Raw genomic sequence first — 15958 nt, forward strand, 5'->3', positions numbered from 1 at the left:
TTTCGTCAGGGCTGCATCTGTAGTAAAGAAATAGTCATCAAGCCAATTGTGCAAGACACAACAGAGCTTTAAGAGGTACTGAAAGATAGGACTCCGATTTGGGGTTCTTTCCTCCCATCTGGAGCTTTGTTTTGTAAGCGCGCCTGTCCTAGGTTACCCCTCCGAGGGATAGGGTGAAGAAAGAAAAATGTACTCGCTCTAGTCAATCAAGCCGGTTGAGGGGTGAGGAAAGGATTCTATTCTTGTTTTAACTATCCTAGGAACTTGAACTTTTGAACTTTCCAGTCCTGCCTCAATGCCTGATACACATCAAACCTCCAGATAACCCCCTGGTTACCCCTGAAGGACTGAGGAAAGGATGTTCAGGTACCCAGGCCACTTGACACCCATGGTCCAAACCACCTGTCTCTTGGAGGGTCACCCTCTGGGACCAGTGCAGAGGCTGAGAATGTGTTTCTTCTCAAGAATGTACTTTTGGCCCTGGCCGGTTTGGCTCAGTGGATGGAGCATCGGCCTGCGGACTGAAGGGTCCCCAGTAGGGGATGTGCTGGAGGCAGCTGATCCATGTTTCTCTCTCATCGATGTTTCTAACTCTCTATCCCTCTCCCTTCTTCTCTGTAAAAAGTCAATAAAATATATTTTAAAAAAAGAAGAAGAAGAATGTACTTTTGCCCCGCAGGTGTGGCTCAGGGGTTGAGCGTGCACCCTTGAACCGGGTTGCGGGTTCCATCCCCAGTAGGGGGCGTGCAGGATGCAGCAGATCAATAGCTCTAGTCATTGATGTTTCTGCCTCTCTCACTCTCCCTCCCTCTGAAATCATTAACATATTTTTTTAAAAAAAGGAATGTACTTTTTACTAAAAGAACCCTCAGCTTGTCTTTCTTCTTTGGAACACTCTCTATTGCCCAGTTGGTTTCCAGTTTGCAAACCCTGGGACCTTTGAATAAATCTATCATTTATTTCTAGCAAAGCCTCTGGACTCGAGTTTGTTTAACACCTTGAATCGCTGTTTAAAGCCAAGCAGCTCAGATAAGTTAGATTGTTAGCATGTGTCAAAGTTTCATTTCAAACTTGGAGCAGGAGAAAAACTGGTTGGGTTTAAATTCTTAAGGACAGGCTCTATAGGAGGGAAAGGAATGGTAGATAAGGAAGGTTTCGGTGAGGGACCGGCTAGTTTTACGAGGCTGTAAAGCGGTCCCATTCTTACTGTGTAGCTTAACCCTGGATGCACAGTTCCCCAAGAAGCATTCTCATGGGAGAGCCCATCAGAAATACGAAGCAAAATGGTGCTGGGAGTTAGCCAGCAAGACCAAACAGGAAAGTTGGCTTTTGTTTTGTTTTCTCACCACAGAGTTCTGTTTTCCTTTACATGAGGGAGAGGTTTTTTTCTCTGGAATCTTCCATTTCATATTTGATTACGTCCATAACCACTTTTAACCAGCTACGGGACAAGCATTCGTGCTCTGAGAAGAAATGGAAATTGAGAATCAGGATGGGGAGTGCCACTTTCCAAACTCAAACTTCCAGCAAGTTCCCGCTTCCCCCTCCCCACCAGAATTTCAGAATCTTTCAGGCAGATGACTGGCTGGTTCAGGAAATTTTATATTTCAGTATAAGTGTTCTCTCTTGGCCGCGACCAGCACCTTCTTGGCTAGAGAGCAGACGAGTCCCGAGTAGCGGCGACTGGGGATTGAGAAAAAGAAAGAGATAGACACAGAGACAGTAGAGAAAGCTGGGACCAGGTGGGACACTGTTCTCAGATGGAAAGACAGTGACCTAGAGCTAGAGCGGCACGTTTATTATATACAGCATGATTCCAGGAAGTTTTACTAGAGTTTAAGACAAAGGAAATCATGTGAAATCACGGTTAAAGATCAAGCTGCAATTCTTCATTCTTGTGGCTTCTTTGTAATTGTCACTCCTGGCTGAGCCCGGATAATGGTGTCCGTTCCTGGCGCCTGGCTGAACTTAGTGGTGAAACCCACCCCCTGGCGCCTGAGCTAAAAGGTCAGGCTGACAACATACCCGCCACTGGACTCAGCTGACAATAGCTCATGTGCCTTCCCAGGCGCTCTCTACATTTCAGAGAGCTTACTATTCAAGGTGCAAATTTGCAGAAAGATGTCAAATTGCTCTGGATAAGAAGAGAGGCAGAAAGTGGAGGAAACCTGGCTGGAGAAAGGAGGTAGGCAGAGCGAAATACGACATCTGTAAGCAAAGTTTATTCCCTAAAACCTAATGTCAGTGGCTTTGGAGTTGCATTTTTGTTTTTTTTCTTTTTGGGTGCAAGAGAATACGAGGACTGGCCTTAAAACAAGAACAAAGGCTTCCCAAGGAACTCAGCTGAGTCACTCATTTTCACGCAGCGGCAGATGGGAGTGGAATACTGATGGCCCTGGTGCAGTTGTTTAGACAAGTCACCTTGTTTCATCCCTGGGAGCCTCAGCTCTGGGCCTGCTTCCTCCTTTTCCGGTCAGGTTTCCCTGCGATTTGCACGTCCCTCCCCTCCCATTCGTCACTGGGCGGTGGCTTCATTACCAGATGTTAAACCCTCCTTACCTTTAGGATGTGAGGGCTTGCAACCTCTTTGTCACCCGGGTCCTTTCCTTTGTCTTCCTATCCTCCAATGTCTCTCTCCCTGCATCCTCCTCGGTCCTCCTCCTTCCAAGTTCAGATATTTTCTAATGAGTTGGAGAAAGTTTTCCTTCCTGTCAGATCAAGCCACTCCCCTTCCTTTTTCACATTTCTTATTTTCTAGCTGTTATTGTATATCAGTCTATCTGTTAGACGTCCAGATTACCCAATGTTAATTTGAGTGGCAACTGTGAGACATACAGACTTAAAGGCGACACAGATTAGAATCTTCTGCTCCTGCTCTCCAAGTTTATCATCGACGCTTGTGCCCAAGTCATTATGACATTAGTCAGAACGTGTGCCCAGGATCCTTACAGGTGAAAACACAATGCCGTGGGAAAGCAGAGGGACTAACTACATTTAAACTGTAGGGAGTTGACATCAGCTGGGCCCTGTACAGGGTGAGTAGGAGAATAGACCAGGAAAGGTGAAGGCAGAGACACTTGCTCCAGGAGTTGCACAGAGGCACACAGTCCTGGGCTACGGAGGTCTCCTCACTGAAGCCTCTCGGGCAAGGCTCTGTCCCAGGAGAGACCTCAGACCCCTCTCAAAGGCTGAGAAATTCCAAGAGTTACCGTCTAGCTCTCCTGGAAAGGGAAAATGCGTTGGGAAGGAATAATACATTGGAAAGGAATCCAAGTTTCTATGCCAGAGGGTGCTGCAATAATGACAATACTGCTCTCCTAGGTAAGACAAAAAGACAAAAAAAACAAACCTTATAGGGCTCCTCATGCATTCTCCAAACAAACCAGGGACTTGTGCATCCATCCATTAGTGCATTTGGTGAATGGGGACTTACTGAGTGCTTCCTTGAAGCTGAGCATGGATGCCACCTCAGAGAACATGAAGTCTCTATGTATAAGGAGTTCACAATTTAATGAGGGAGACAGAGAAATAGACAGAAAGTGACACACTTGCAAGACAAGTGCTACTGCATATTTAGCACAGGGTGCTGTGAGAGCCCCATATCTCAGCTTTGGGGAGATCAGAGAGGGCTTCCCAGAGGTGGTGACATCTAAGCTCAGACCTGTAGGATACGTTGGAGTTGGCCAGGGAGAGAGACAGAAGACCACCCCAGGGAGGATGGAGCAGCACATGCAGTTGGTGAGGCTGAGAGACAGCAAGTAGAACAATAGCTGGGAGTTCACATGTAAAGGGAAGAGGGGCAGAGTAGAGTGAGGTAGGACTAAGAAGGTTTCAGGAGTGTCAACGTAGGCGCAGGAGGTAACAGCAGACGAAAAGCTTTTCATGCCATGCTGCACTGAGAGGTTTAGAATGTATTTCCTGAGGAAAATGGGAAACTTCTGAGCTACGGAGGGTTTTACAAATATTAAACTCACGTGACTCGATGATAAATTAACATCACAAGCTTAAGGTATATGCAAATGAGATCGGCAGGACTAGCTGCATAATTTGCAGAGTCCAGTGAAAACTGGAAATGTGTCCCCTCTTGTTGTGGACCCTGAGGAAGAAGACACCTCAGAAGGGCTCTCAGCTAACTGGGCTCAAATTTTGAAAATGGAGCGCAGCAGCCATTTCTACAAAAGGGGCCTCTCACACAAATTGCACTTCAGGGAGAAGCCCGCGCTGAACTACCAGCCTCTGCACTGAACTGCCTCGATGCACTGTTTCTGCCACCTGATAACGGAGTTCCTGGAATCCTATTTCCACCAATACCAATAGGACTGAGGCTTTCCCCATTCAATGGGAGGCTTCTTCGCTGACCAATCAGAGCAGCTCCAATCTGACCAATCAGGACAGTGCCTTTTGGACCAATCAACCTTCAAGGATTTGGAGTCCTCATTTGTATGAGGATGAACCAATCAGGGGCCAGAGTGGGGACTTCTATATAAGTCAGTTCCCCTCTGGTTCTAAGACAGCGGTTCTCCACCTGTGGGTCTCGACCCCTTTGGCGGTCGAAGGACCCTTTCACAGGGGTCTCCTAAGACCATCCTGCATATCAGATATTTACATTACGATTCATAACAGTAGCAACATTACAGTTATGAAGTAGCAACGAAAATAATTTTATGGTTGGGTCACAACATGAGGAACTGTATGTAAAGGGCCAGAAGGTTGAGAACCACTGCAAGAGCTCACTTTTCTTTTCCACCCATGAAAAGGGAACAGGAGCTGAAGCTGAAACACGGGGAAGATATCTGTGGGTGCAGAACTGAGCAGACCAGTGCAGAGCTGTCTAGCTGAAGAGGGGCCTGGCCCCAGGGCCTCCTAACAGCCACGCTGTTTGTACTGAATACAACTGAGTTGTTCTCACTGAATAAAATGTTCTTCTTCACCACATCCCAGATTGAGGGTTCCTGTTGGTGTTGAATGGACAGCAACAACCTTCAGGGAACATTGTTTAAAAGGCATTAATAACTTCAAGTCGGCAACAGTGGAACATAAACCAAGCATGGGCCCGTCTGGGGGACCCTGTGCTGCTGCCAGGTCACATGCCTGACAGGCCAGCAGAGGACGTTCGGCTCAGGCGGACTAGAAAGTCCTGAATGAGAAAGTGGCCCCAGCCTCATTTCGTGGAGCCTCCAGCAGTCACCCTATCCAGCACAAGAGGAGGCAGCCGCCCTGGAGGGCGAGACAGCTTACAGCCCACAGCCTCCATGGCCAGCACTAATCAGTCTGCAGGACAACGAACTCCATCTAATCAGACTAGAACACTTTCATCCCCCAGCCTCCGCCCCTTGCGGTTTTTGCACATAAAATTCAACCCCAAGGACAGCGGAGGCTGAGTCCTAACCTCCCCCGCTTGTGGCTCCCCCCATTCCCTCCAATAAACTCCCCTCTTGCTCGCTGTGCCCACCTGTATCCTTGAGCGACTCCAATCTTACAGTGCCCCTGAAGCTGGCCCGGGCGATAGGCCCCATCTCTCTCTTAGAAATTAAAAACAAAACTAAACAAACAAGCAAATGAGTGAGAGTTGTCTCTTGTGTTTTTTCTTTCTTTCTTCTTTTTTTTGCCAGATAATAAATAACTGCTTCCTGGGAGCTGTGATAAATGCCACTTTTACAGGAGTGTGTGGGAGAAAATAAGTAGTGTGCCAGGTGATTCATAAAAGAATCTGGACCTGGTCCCGGACAGGGGGTCAGGGCTGTGAAGGTCGGAACGTGGAACTGGCTCCAGCCCTGAATTGCAGCCAAGGTGAACGTCAAACATCATGATTGAGATGCTCTCAGAGACCCGTGCAATTAATCACAGAGTTATTAAAGCTGGGCAGCGGCCGTGCATCTCGGGGGACAGTGAAACAATCATAGACTTATTGGGGTTTGTTCAGGTTCTGGACTGGGGGCGGTGAGAAAGAGTGCGTAAGACAATCCCTGCCTCTGAGAGGCTCATAAAACAGAAAAAGAGACCAAGATGGACCCAGGGAGTCCTTAGTGGAAGATGGCATGGCGAACAGTAAAGAAACAGTGTTCTGATTAATAGTGCGATTCATACAACACTCCGTAGTTGATCAATGTTTAAAGATTTGGGCTGTGATCAAATTCATCAATATCAGAGTCCAGTCAGGAAGATAGGAACCATTCTCGATATTTCACACAGAGGGAATGTAACACAGGGAGTGTGATGCTGTAATAAAATATTTCACAAGTGCCATCTTGACCCAGTTTTGAAACCGTGGCTAAAAACCCTCCATTTCCCTTCAAAAGGCATTTGCTACGCCCCCACTCCAACTACTTTCCTTCTCAGGCTCTACCAGCCTTGGTTATAACACACACTTTCTGAAGGCCAGGCACCCAGATACCTAGGGCCCTTTCTCCCCTGGGTCCTGAGAAATATTCAAAATACCGAAACCCCAGGAAGCCCTCCAAACCCAGCTAACCTCACCCCACCTGCCATGCATAAGCCACCTCCTGCCGTTCCCGCTGGCTGTTTCCTTGTCCCCGGGTGCAACCAGTTCTCTCGTCTGGAGCTACAGGTCGCAAAGAGTTCTGCCATTCATCTACCCGATTGTCACTGTCTTGTGACCTACCGTCCCTGGAAGGGGACTGGCCTGGAGCGGGTCTGCCTCGGGCCGGCTCCAGTGCGCGGTTGTTGACTTCATGCAGGAAAGATTTCCCAGTCTGAGTGCAGGTGATTTTGAGAGTCTGTTTATTAAACATACTGGGGACAGAGGAACATTTTGCTTAAAGCTGGGGACAGTGAAACGAAGGAAGGACTAGAAGAAGCAACAGGGGAGCGTCTAGGTGGGGCTCTGCTTCGGTTCCCTAGAAACGTTATAGGAAAACAGTGAGCCAAGGCGGGGCTGCGGTTAGCTCACTGGGAAGTCAAAGGAAAGGGGGGCCTTGGAGGGAGACGGTTCAGGGGAGGAACGGCCGCTGCGCAGTCGCAAGTCTCGTGGGGCCTCCTAGAGTTGAGGAGGAACTAAAAAGCTTTTGCTCAAGAAGGGGCATGGGCGTGCTCTAGAGGGAGCCCCCACTGGTAGCCTTTGTCTGAGGGGTTTTATCTTCTGTGGACCAGAGTCTCAGGGGAGGGTCTCAGCAGAATATTCACCAGCTTTCCAAGTGCGCTTTTCATATGCTGACGCGTCAAAATGAGCATGGAGGGGAGTTTGAGCTCATTCCCTGGCCAGCTTCACTGTTTTACTTGTATCTTGGGTCTGCCTGGTTCTAATCAGGTTTTTTGTTATTTGTTCCCCTGATTTCATCCGTCCTTGGGTTTGGCTGGCACCAATAGCATTCATTGGGTCTCGGTCCTCTATCTCCCTGACCAGAGTGATTTAAGCTATTCCTTCTCCGGTTAGGGAGGAGAAGTAGAAACCATGTGTTCAGAAGTGGCCTTGGTTTGGGGAGATAAGGTCTTGTGATTCACTGGCTGTCTGTAAGTTGTTCAAATTGTTTGGCCTGGTTTCGTTATCTTGTCTCAGTTCCCCACTCCACTTGCCCAGTAATGTTCCTAGCTTCTTACTATCCTGCCTCGCTACCATGGAAAGAAACCTCACCATCCACCGGGCCAGAGCTGAGACCATGGCAAGAAGGGCCCAGCTCTTCTGCTTGTTGGGTGCACTCCTGCTGTTGGAAAGGCCTCCCAAAGCCGAGAGGAGAGGAGAAATGCCTTGGCCTCTCCCCTCCTCCCATCCTCCAGGCCTCAGCTAGTGGGTCCCTTTGGCTAACTTCCCAGACACCTGGGAGACATACGTTCCTGCCATGTGAAAACAGCAGTGGGACTTGACTTTGGGTGGTGAACACGCAATGTAATATACAGATGAAATAGTATAGAATTGTACACTTGAAATCTATATAATTTCATGAGCCACTGTCACCCCGATACATTTAATAAAATTTTAGAGTAAATAAGAAAATAAACATGTAACCAGGTGTCAGGAAACTAGGACCCACAGGCCCAACCCAGCCCACTGCTTGTTCTTGTATAGCTTGTGAGTTAAGACTAGTTTTCTATTTTTTTAATGGTCAAAATATATATATCAAAAAAAGAATAAGATTTTGTGCCCTGACCAAGTAACTCAGTCGGTTAGAGCATCATCCTGATACGCCAAGGTTTCGGGCTCGATCCTCAGTCAGGGCACATATGGGAATCAATCAATGGATGCATGGATAAGTGAAACAACAAGTCAGTGCTTTTCTCTCTCTCTCTGTCCCTAAAAATCAATTATAAAAATTAACAAATTAAAAATATAAGATTTTGTGACACTTGAAAATTATATGAAATTCAAATGTCAGTGTCTACAAGTAAAGTTTTATTTGAACACACACAAGTAAAAGAAATAAAATATGGCCCTAGCTGGTTGGCTCAGTGGATAGAGCGTCAGCCTGCGGACTGAAGGTTCCTGGGTTTGATTTCAGTCAAGGGCATATGCCTGGGTTTCAGGCTCAATCCCCAAGTAGGAGGCTTGCAGGAGGCAACCGATCAATGATCCTCTCTCGTCATTGATGTTTCTCTCTCTCCCTCTTCCTTCCTCTCTAAAATCAATAAAAATATTTTTTAAAAATATAAAATATGATAAACTGTCAAAATACATCAGGAGGTACATTCATGTTTACAGCACCCTTATTCATAGTACCCAAAAGTTGGAAGCAACCCAAGTGCCCATCTACAGATAAATGGATACACAAAATGTGGAACATTATTGAACCTTAAAATGGAAGGAGCCCGACTGATGTGGCTCAGAGGTTGAGCGCCAATCTATGAACCAGGAGGTTACTGTTCGATTCCTGGTCAGGGCACATGCCCTGCTTTAGGGCTCGATCCCCAGTAGGGGGATTGCAGGAGGCAGTCAATCAATGATTCTCTCTCATCACTGATGTTTCTATCTCTGTCTCCCTCTCCCTTTCTCTCTGAAATCAATAAAATATATATTTTTTAAAAGTTCTGGAGATCTGTGTCACAACAGTGTGAATATACTCAACAGTACTGAACTGTTCACTTAAAAACAGTTACAATTTTATATGTTATTTAAGCTACGCAGCGTCAGGGCTGGGGTTGGGATGCGGGACAGTCTCATTGCAGAACTTGAGTGCATTCTGTCTCCGTGCTCCCACGCAGATCCTATTCTCAGGGACTCACAGTCTGGGACACAAAGCACATACATGAAGCGCTAAAGAACGATGCTGGCTGGTGGAGGGAGCCCGTACATAAAGCATTCCTGAAAACACACACGAAACCAGGATGTTCAAAATGGATGCAATAGTTTCTGTTCCAGGAGAGTTAAACATCTTTCTAATTACAACACAACTTTCAAACACGAGCTTTAATGATATTGCTTTAGCTTTTTACAAGTTTCTTAATGTGTTTCCTTCACAAATGAGCAGTCAATTCGCTTAGATCCATGGTTGGCAAACTGCGGCTCGCGAGCCACATGCGGCTCTTTGGCCCTTTGAGTGTGGCTCTTCCTAAGCCTTAGGAGTACCCTAATTAAGGTAATAACAATGCACCTACCTATATAGTTTAAGTTTAAAAAATTTGGCTCTCAAAAGAAATTTCAATCGTTGTACTGTTAATATTTGGCTCTGTTGACTAATGAGTTTGCCGACCACCGGCTTAGATGTTCCGGGGAACCTCTGATTAAGGCAGTCACAGCATCTGGCATACCCAAGGATTCCTCTCGAGTGTTTTAAGTTTATGAAATCTGTGTTTTTATGACTCATATCAGCACTTTAACATCCCGTTTTCCACCCATGGTTAGGAATTAATAAGGGCTAAAATGTCATAAAATATTAAAATGCTTGTACAAATAGTCCCTGACGAAGGCAAGACTGATCACACTGGCAGCATCAGCAGGTGACATCACTTAATGATTGTCAGCTGAGAAAGGGAAGTTCAAATTCAGCAGAAGACACATTTCCTAACAGAGCTGGCCGATTTACTACTGACCTGCTCGCCAAGTCACCTGGTCCCCTCTCCATGGAGCCACTTCCACCAGGAAGATCAGACACCCTGCCCTCTTGAGCTCAGGAGTCCCCGAGTGACTTGCTTTGGCCAATAGACTATGGTCAGAAGCCATGTGGGTGGACGTTTTAAGAGTAAGATGATGATCACCCCAGGTCTTCCTCCTCTACCTGGACACAGGCAACGGGAAGGGGAAGACTGCTCCTCCATCAGCAGCCCCAGGGTGAAGACGCTGAGGATCCGAGCCATGGAGTGTGGGCCGGAAATGACACGTGGGGCTGTGAGTATAGGGACTCGAGCATCCTGATGATACAGGATGAAAATGTGGTTGTCACACAAGCGGAGCATTAAAAACTAGCAGGTTAGCCCTGACTGGTTTGGCTCAGTGGATAGAGCGTCGGCCTGCGGACTGAAGGGTCCCGGGTTCAATTCCGGTCAAGCGCATGTACCTTGGTTGCGGGCACATCCCCAGTGGGGAGTGTGCAGGAGGCAGCTGATCGATGTTTCTCTCTCATCGATGTTTCTAACTCTCTATCCCTCTCCCTTCCTCTCTGTAAAAAATCAATAAAATATATTTTAAAAAAAATTAGCAGGTTAAGTGCCCAATAGTGACATCTCTAGGAGATCTGGGCAAACACAAGGGCTTCATAGAGGGGCTGGAACCTAGTAGGAGCTTTGAAGGGAAAGGAGGACTTTGATGAGTGGGCATTCCACCTCTTCTCTGCCCTATTTTAATGGTCTGACTATGCGTTTTCAATACCAGGTAACTAAAGGGTCGGCAAACACACACACACACACACACACAGAGAAGTTTTTATTCTTTTTTATTTCATTTTTTATTTTCATTGATTTCAGAGAGGAAGGGGGAGGGAGAGAGATAGAAACATCAATGATGAGAGAGAATCATTGATCGGCTGCCTCCAGCAATCCCCCCACTGGGGACCAAGCCCGCAACCCCAGCATGTGCCCTTGATTAGAATCGAACCTAGGACCTTTCAATCTGCAGGCCGATGCTGTATCCACGGAGCCAAACCGGCTAGGGCAGAAGTTTTTTTTCTTAAGAAAAGTATTCAAGTAAAGTGAAAAATGTTCAGAATAATATAATGCACGATTTTTGTATTCATCATTCAAATTTCATCACATTCTAAGATTCTGCGGCCTTTGCCTCCTGCTTTCTTTCTAAATAAATAAAACATTACAGATATAAGGTCAAGCTTCCTGTATACCCCTTCCCTGATCCTATGTCCTGCCTTAAAAAAGTTTCCATTTGCAACTCAATAAAGTAGTCATTGAAAAAGCTAGAAATCATCAAAATTAAAATCTCATCTTGAAAAACAAACCTTTTGATGGCAAAATTGAGAAGCATTAAAATATGTTTTTATTGATTTTAGAGAGAGAGGGAGAGAAATAGAAACATTGATCAGCTGCCTCCTTCACGCCCCCTACTGGGGATCGAACCCGCAATCTGGGGCATGTACCCTGACCAGGAATCCAACCTCTTAGTGCACAGGATGAGGTTCAGTCCACTGAGCCACCCAGCCAGGTAAGAAGTGTACTTTTAAAATTTACTAGTATATATATTTTTATTGATTTCTGAGAGGAAGGGAAAGGGAGAGGGAGAGAGAGAGATAGAAACATCAATGATGAGAGAGAATCATTGATTGGCTGCCTCTTGCACGCCCCCCACTGAGATCGAGCCCTCAACCCAACCCGGGCATGTGCCCTTGACCAGAATTGAACCTGGACCCTTCAGTCTGCAGGTCAACACTCTATCCACTGAGCCAAACCAACTAGGGCTAGAAGTGTACTTTTTAAAAAATGAAACACAATGTATTATATTTAGGTATAAACACCAGACAATCATCAAAATGCCAGCTGGCCAGAGGAAGGAACTGAGGTAGAGATAAGACAATATTTGATGATTGCCTTGCTGTGCTACCCAGTTATGCTCACACAGAATTGAGAAACAGCATTATCCTCGCTCGTGAGGATTTAACAGGCTGAGGCCATTTCAGTTGGGATGTGTTTAAAGCTGACTTACACCAGTGTCTTCAGTGCCTCTTGCTTACCACTCGGCAAATGCCCCCTCCGGATCCCTGATGCAGTTTATAGAACTTTTATTTTATTGGCTAAAATATTTAAAGCAAAAAAAATTATGCCATTTTTTTTATTAAAAATGTCTTTCTCGTTTAACTCTCCTCTCTGCTGCCTTTTCATGAAACCTTTATTATTCCAATAAATGTGCCCAGTGTATGACAGTTTTTATTTTACATTTTACTGAATTTTACAGTTTTCTTGGAATTGTATTTGGTAGTATTCTTACCCCCACCACCAACCCCACTTTAGAAAATAAATGAACATCTACACGTTATTTGCCGTGATCTCTCAAGATCTGAAACAATGTGTAAGGTTGGAGGATATAACAAAATATTTCAGGAATTGAGAATTCCGTAAACATTTGTGTTAGACTGTTTGATTAGAAAAACACATCCTGTTTTAAGCAGCTGGTAGCCGCCTGTCTTGTTATTTGATAAATAAGTCATCAAGGACATGTGCTTCTTAGAGGCCTGGGGACGGTTGTGAAAGAAAGGGAGGAGAGCTCCCCACTGTTCAGGACAAAGATTAGGGTGACCTCACTGAAAACAGCAGGGAAAGTTGACTCGACTCTGATGTTAAAAATGTTCACGTGGCCCTTTGGTTGGGCTGAGACCAGACCAGGGTGCCTTCTTCACGTGAATGATGCTGGGGGCCCTTCGGAGCAGCTGTTGGAGGTCTTTTTGTTCGTTTCCATGGCATTTATTGGTAACGACTTCATTTCACGGCCCTGGGATGCAAGTTGATTTGAGATACAGGCGCTCCTGCCCTAGCCGGTTTGGCTCAGGGGATAGAGCGTCGGACTGCTGTGGACTGAAGGGTCCCAGGTTCGATTCCGGTCAAGGGCACATGCCCAAGTTGCGGGCTCGATCCCCAGTAGGGGGCGTGCAGGAGGCAGCCAATCGATGATTCTCTCTCATCATTGATGTTTCTTTTCTTTTTTTTTTTTTAAATATATTTTATTGATTTTTTACAGAGAGGAAGGGAGAGAGATAGAGAGTTAGAAACATCGATGAGAGAGAAACATCGATCAGCTGCCTCCTGCACATCTCCCACTGGGGATGTGCCTGCAACCCAGGTACATGCCCTTGACCGGAATTGAACCTGGGACCTTTCAGTCCGCAGGCCGACGCTCTATCCACTGAGCCAAACCGGTTTTGGCCATCATTGATGTTTCTCTCTCTCTCTCTCTCCCTTTCCCTTCCTCTCTGAAATCAATAAAAATATATTAAAACAAAACAAAACCTACTCATCTCGATAAAGCTGTCCTCAAGGAGTCCAGACAACTCCAGGGAAGGATTGTGAAATATGAGACGAGAGCTAGACAAACAGCAGCTGGGGCAAGACAGAACGCCCAAGTGTTTCGAAGCTATGTCTCCACATCCAGTGAAAAGCTGAGCCATCATTGTGGTATTAGTGATGGTGGGGAAGGGCATGTAGTGAGACTAGAGCCACCGTTGTCTGATAATTATTCACCTCACTGACTATAGATGAGAAGTTTTCTATGGAACTGGAGGATGAAGCAAGGCTGGAAAAAGATAAGATGCCTTGATGGGTCCATGACTCAGAAAAGAAATACATTTTGAGAATAGACCAAGGACAGGACACGCTTTGATTTGGTTGCTGTGCCCAGAACTTGACCCCCTCCGGGAGTTTTTCTCAGGAACACTGACCATTCTCCGGTTCCAGGAACGGGCTGAGCTGGCTGTAACATCACAGAAGATTAGCCACCGTATCGGATTCTGAGCTCCTGAAGGCCGGACTGCAGACTCTACCCTCCCCTTTCCCTATTACACTTGCAGCTCCCAGCTGCACGTAGCTATCTTCTCCCTCAAGTGTATATAACCAGTCAACTGGTGCGGTGGGGGTGGGGGTGGGGGGTGGGGTCAGAGCAGAATTTCTAGGGTGACTGACTGCTCTTCCCATACTGCCAGAAGTATTAGGATAAATGCTCATATATGTTTCTACTCTGTCTCTGCTTAATTGGCTCAAGTAGTGCCAGGCAGCCCACGTTGTAATGTACCCCGTGAATCACACAGTCAAGAAGTCGAATTAAGGAGTCATTTATTCAAAAGCCGGCAACTATGAGGGGGCATTAGCTCTCCAAATCTCGCAGCCCCGAGTGAGTACAGTAGCGAGCTTATAAAGGCAAAAATCACATCCTGCTAGACGCTGGAATATGGGACTATCTTGCGAAAGCAGATTGTACAGAAGCAAAATTGAGCAAAGTTAATAATCTCTAAAGGTCATCTCCAGTTTCAATTCCTGGAGCCACTGAGTCAACGGGAAGCAATCTTTTGTGGTTCTGGTCCTCAGACACAGGAGAATAGCCTTTGGGGTGTGGGCTGGCAACATAATGGGGTGATTTATGTGAGTTTCTGGGTCTCAATCTGGAAACTGAGGTAACTACTCTATTGTTGAAGCAAGCAGGTGTGTGCAGAAGCCAGAATAGCAGGGTTAAAATTTAAACAGCAGTTTTTACCCTAGATCGGTGGTTCTCAACCTTCCTGATGCCGCGACCCTTTAATACAGTTCCTCATGTTGTGGTGACCCCAAATTTCATTGTTACAAATTGAACATAATTAAGGCATAGTGATTAATCAAAAAAACAATATGTAATTATATATGTGTTTTCTGATGGTCTTAGGCGACCCCTGTGAAAGGGTCGTTCGACCCCAGAGGGGTCGAGACCCATAGGTTGAGAACCGCTGCCTTAGAACAAGAGGTTAGAATCCTCCTGTGCTTCCCTCAGCCCTCAGTGTGCTGGCCATGAACAGATCAAATGATGTCAACCATCAGGTGAGGGTAACTGTAACAAGAAGGCCTATAATAAGATTGTTTAGCATCCAAAGCAAACTATTATTTTCTGAGGAAAGGACTGTCTTAGACCTTGACGGTTAGGAGCTGTCCTTCTCCTGGAACTGGGTGGCCCGGAAGTTCTGTCTTGTGTTCCCTAGTGTGGCCTCTGCGTGAGGGAGCTCTGTCTGAACAGCGGACACGTGGTGTGTGTCTCACCGTGAAGTAATCTGGAGCCTTCTCCGCATCGTTGTCCTACCACCATCACTCCCCCCTGGGCCTGCAGTAGCCTTAGGGTGACCCGCTGTCCCTGTTCGCCCGGGGCGCTGGGGGAGGGGGCGGTGGAGGGAGAGGTTTCTGGAATGCAGGACTTCCAATTCTAAAACTGGGGAAGGCCCGAACCGGTTTGGCTCAGTGGATAGAGCGTCGGCCTGTGGACTCAAGGGTCCCGGGTTCGATTCCGGTCAAGCGCATGTACCTTGGTTGCGGGCACATCCCCAGTGGGGGGTGTGCAGGAGGCAGCTGATCGGTGTTTCTCTCTCATCGATGTTTCTGATTCTCTATCCCTCTCCCTTCCTCTTGTAAAAAAATCAATAAAATATATTTTAAAAAAATAAAATAAAATAAAACTGGGGAAGTCCTGGGCAAACCAGGAAGACTTGGTGACCAACAGCAGCCTTCTTCCTGGTTCCCTGCAGGCCTCCGGTTTCCCCCTCTGATCCGTTCTCCCCAGAAAGAAAAGGCAAATCCCATCAGGGCGCTTCCTCCTGTAAACCCTCCGATGGCTCCTGGTGTTAGTAAAGCCAAACCGCCCAGCAGGACACGCAAGGTCTACACGTTGAGCCCCTGCTTCATGGCTCATCAACACCCTTCCTCCCCCCCACCCTTCTCCCCAGGCGTGCGTCCTGCATGAGGCGCCCTTCTCACCCCCAGGCCTCTGCTCATGCCGGTCCCTCCACCTGGGACTCTTCTCCACGGCGGCTGGGATGTGTCGGCCAAGGTCTCACCTCTGACGTCACTTCCTCACGGCAAGTCTTCTCTGATTTACCCTATTTGAGCTAGATGTCTGCAT

Source organism: Myotis lucifugus, unplaced genomic scaffold, assembly GCF_000147115.1.
Source record: "Myotis lucifugus unplaced genomic scaffold, Myoluc2.0 scaffold_548, whole genome shotgun sequence".
NCBI lineage: Eukaryota > Metazoa > Chordata > Mammalia > Chiroptera > Vespertilionidae > Myotis > Myotis lucifugus.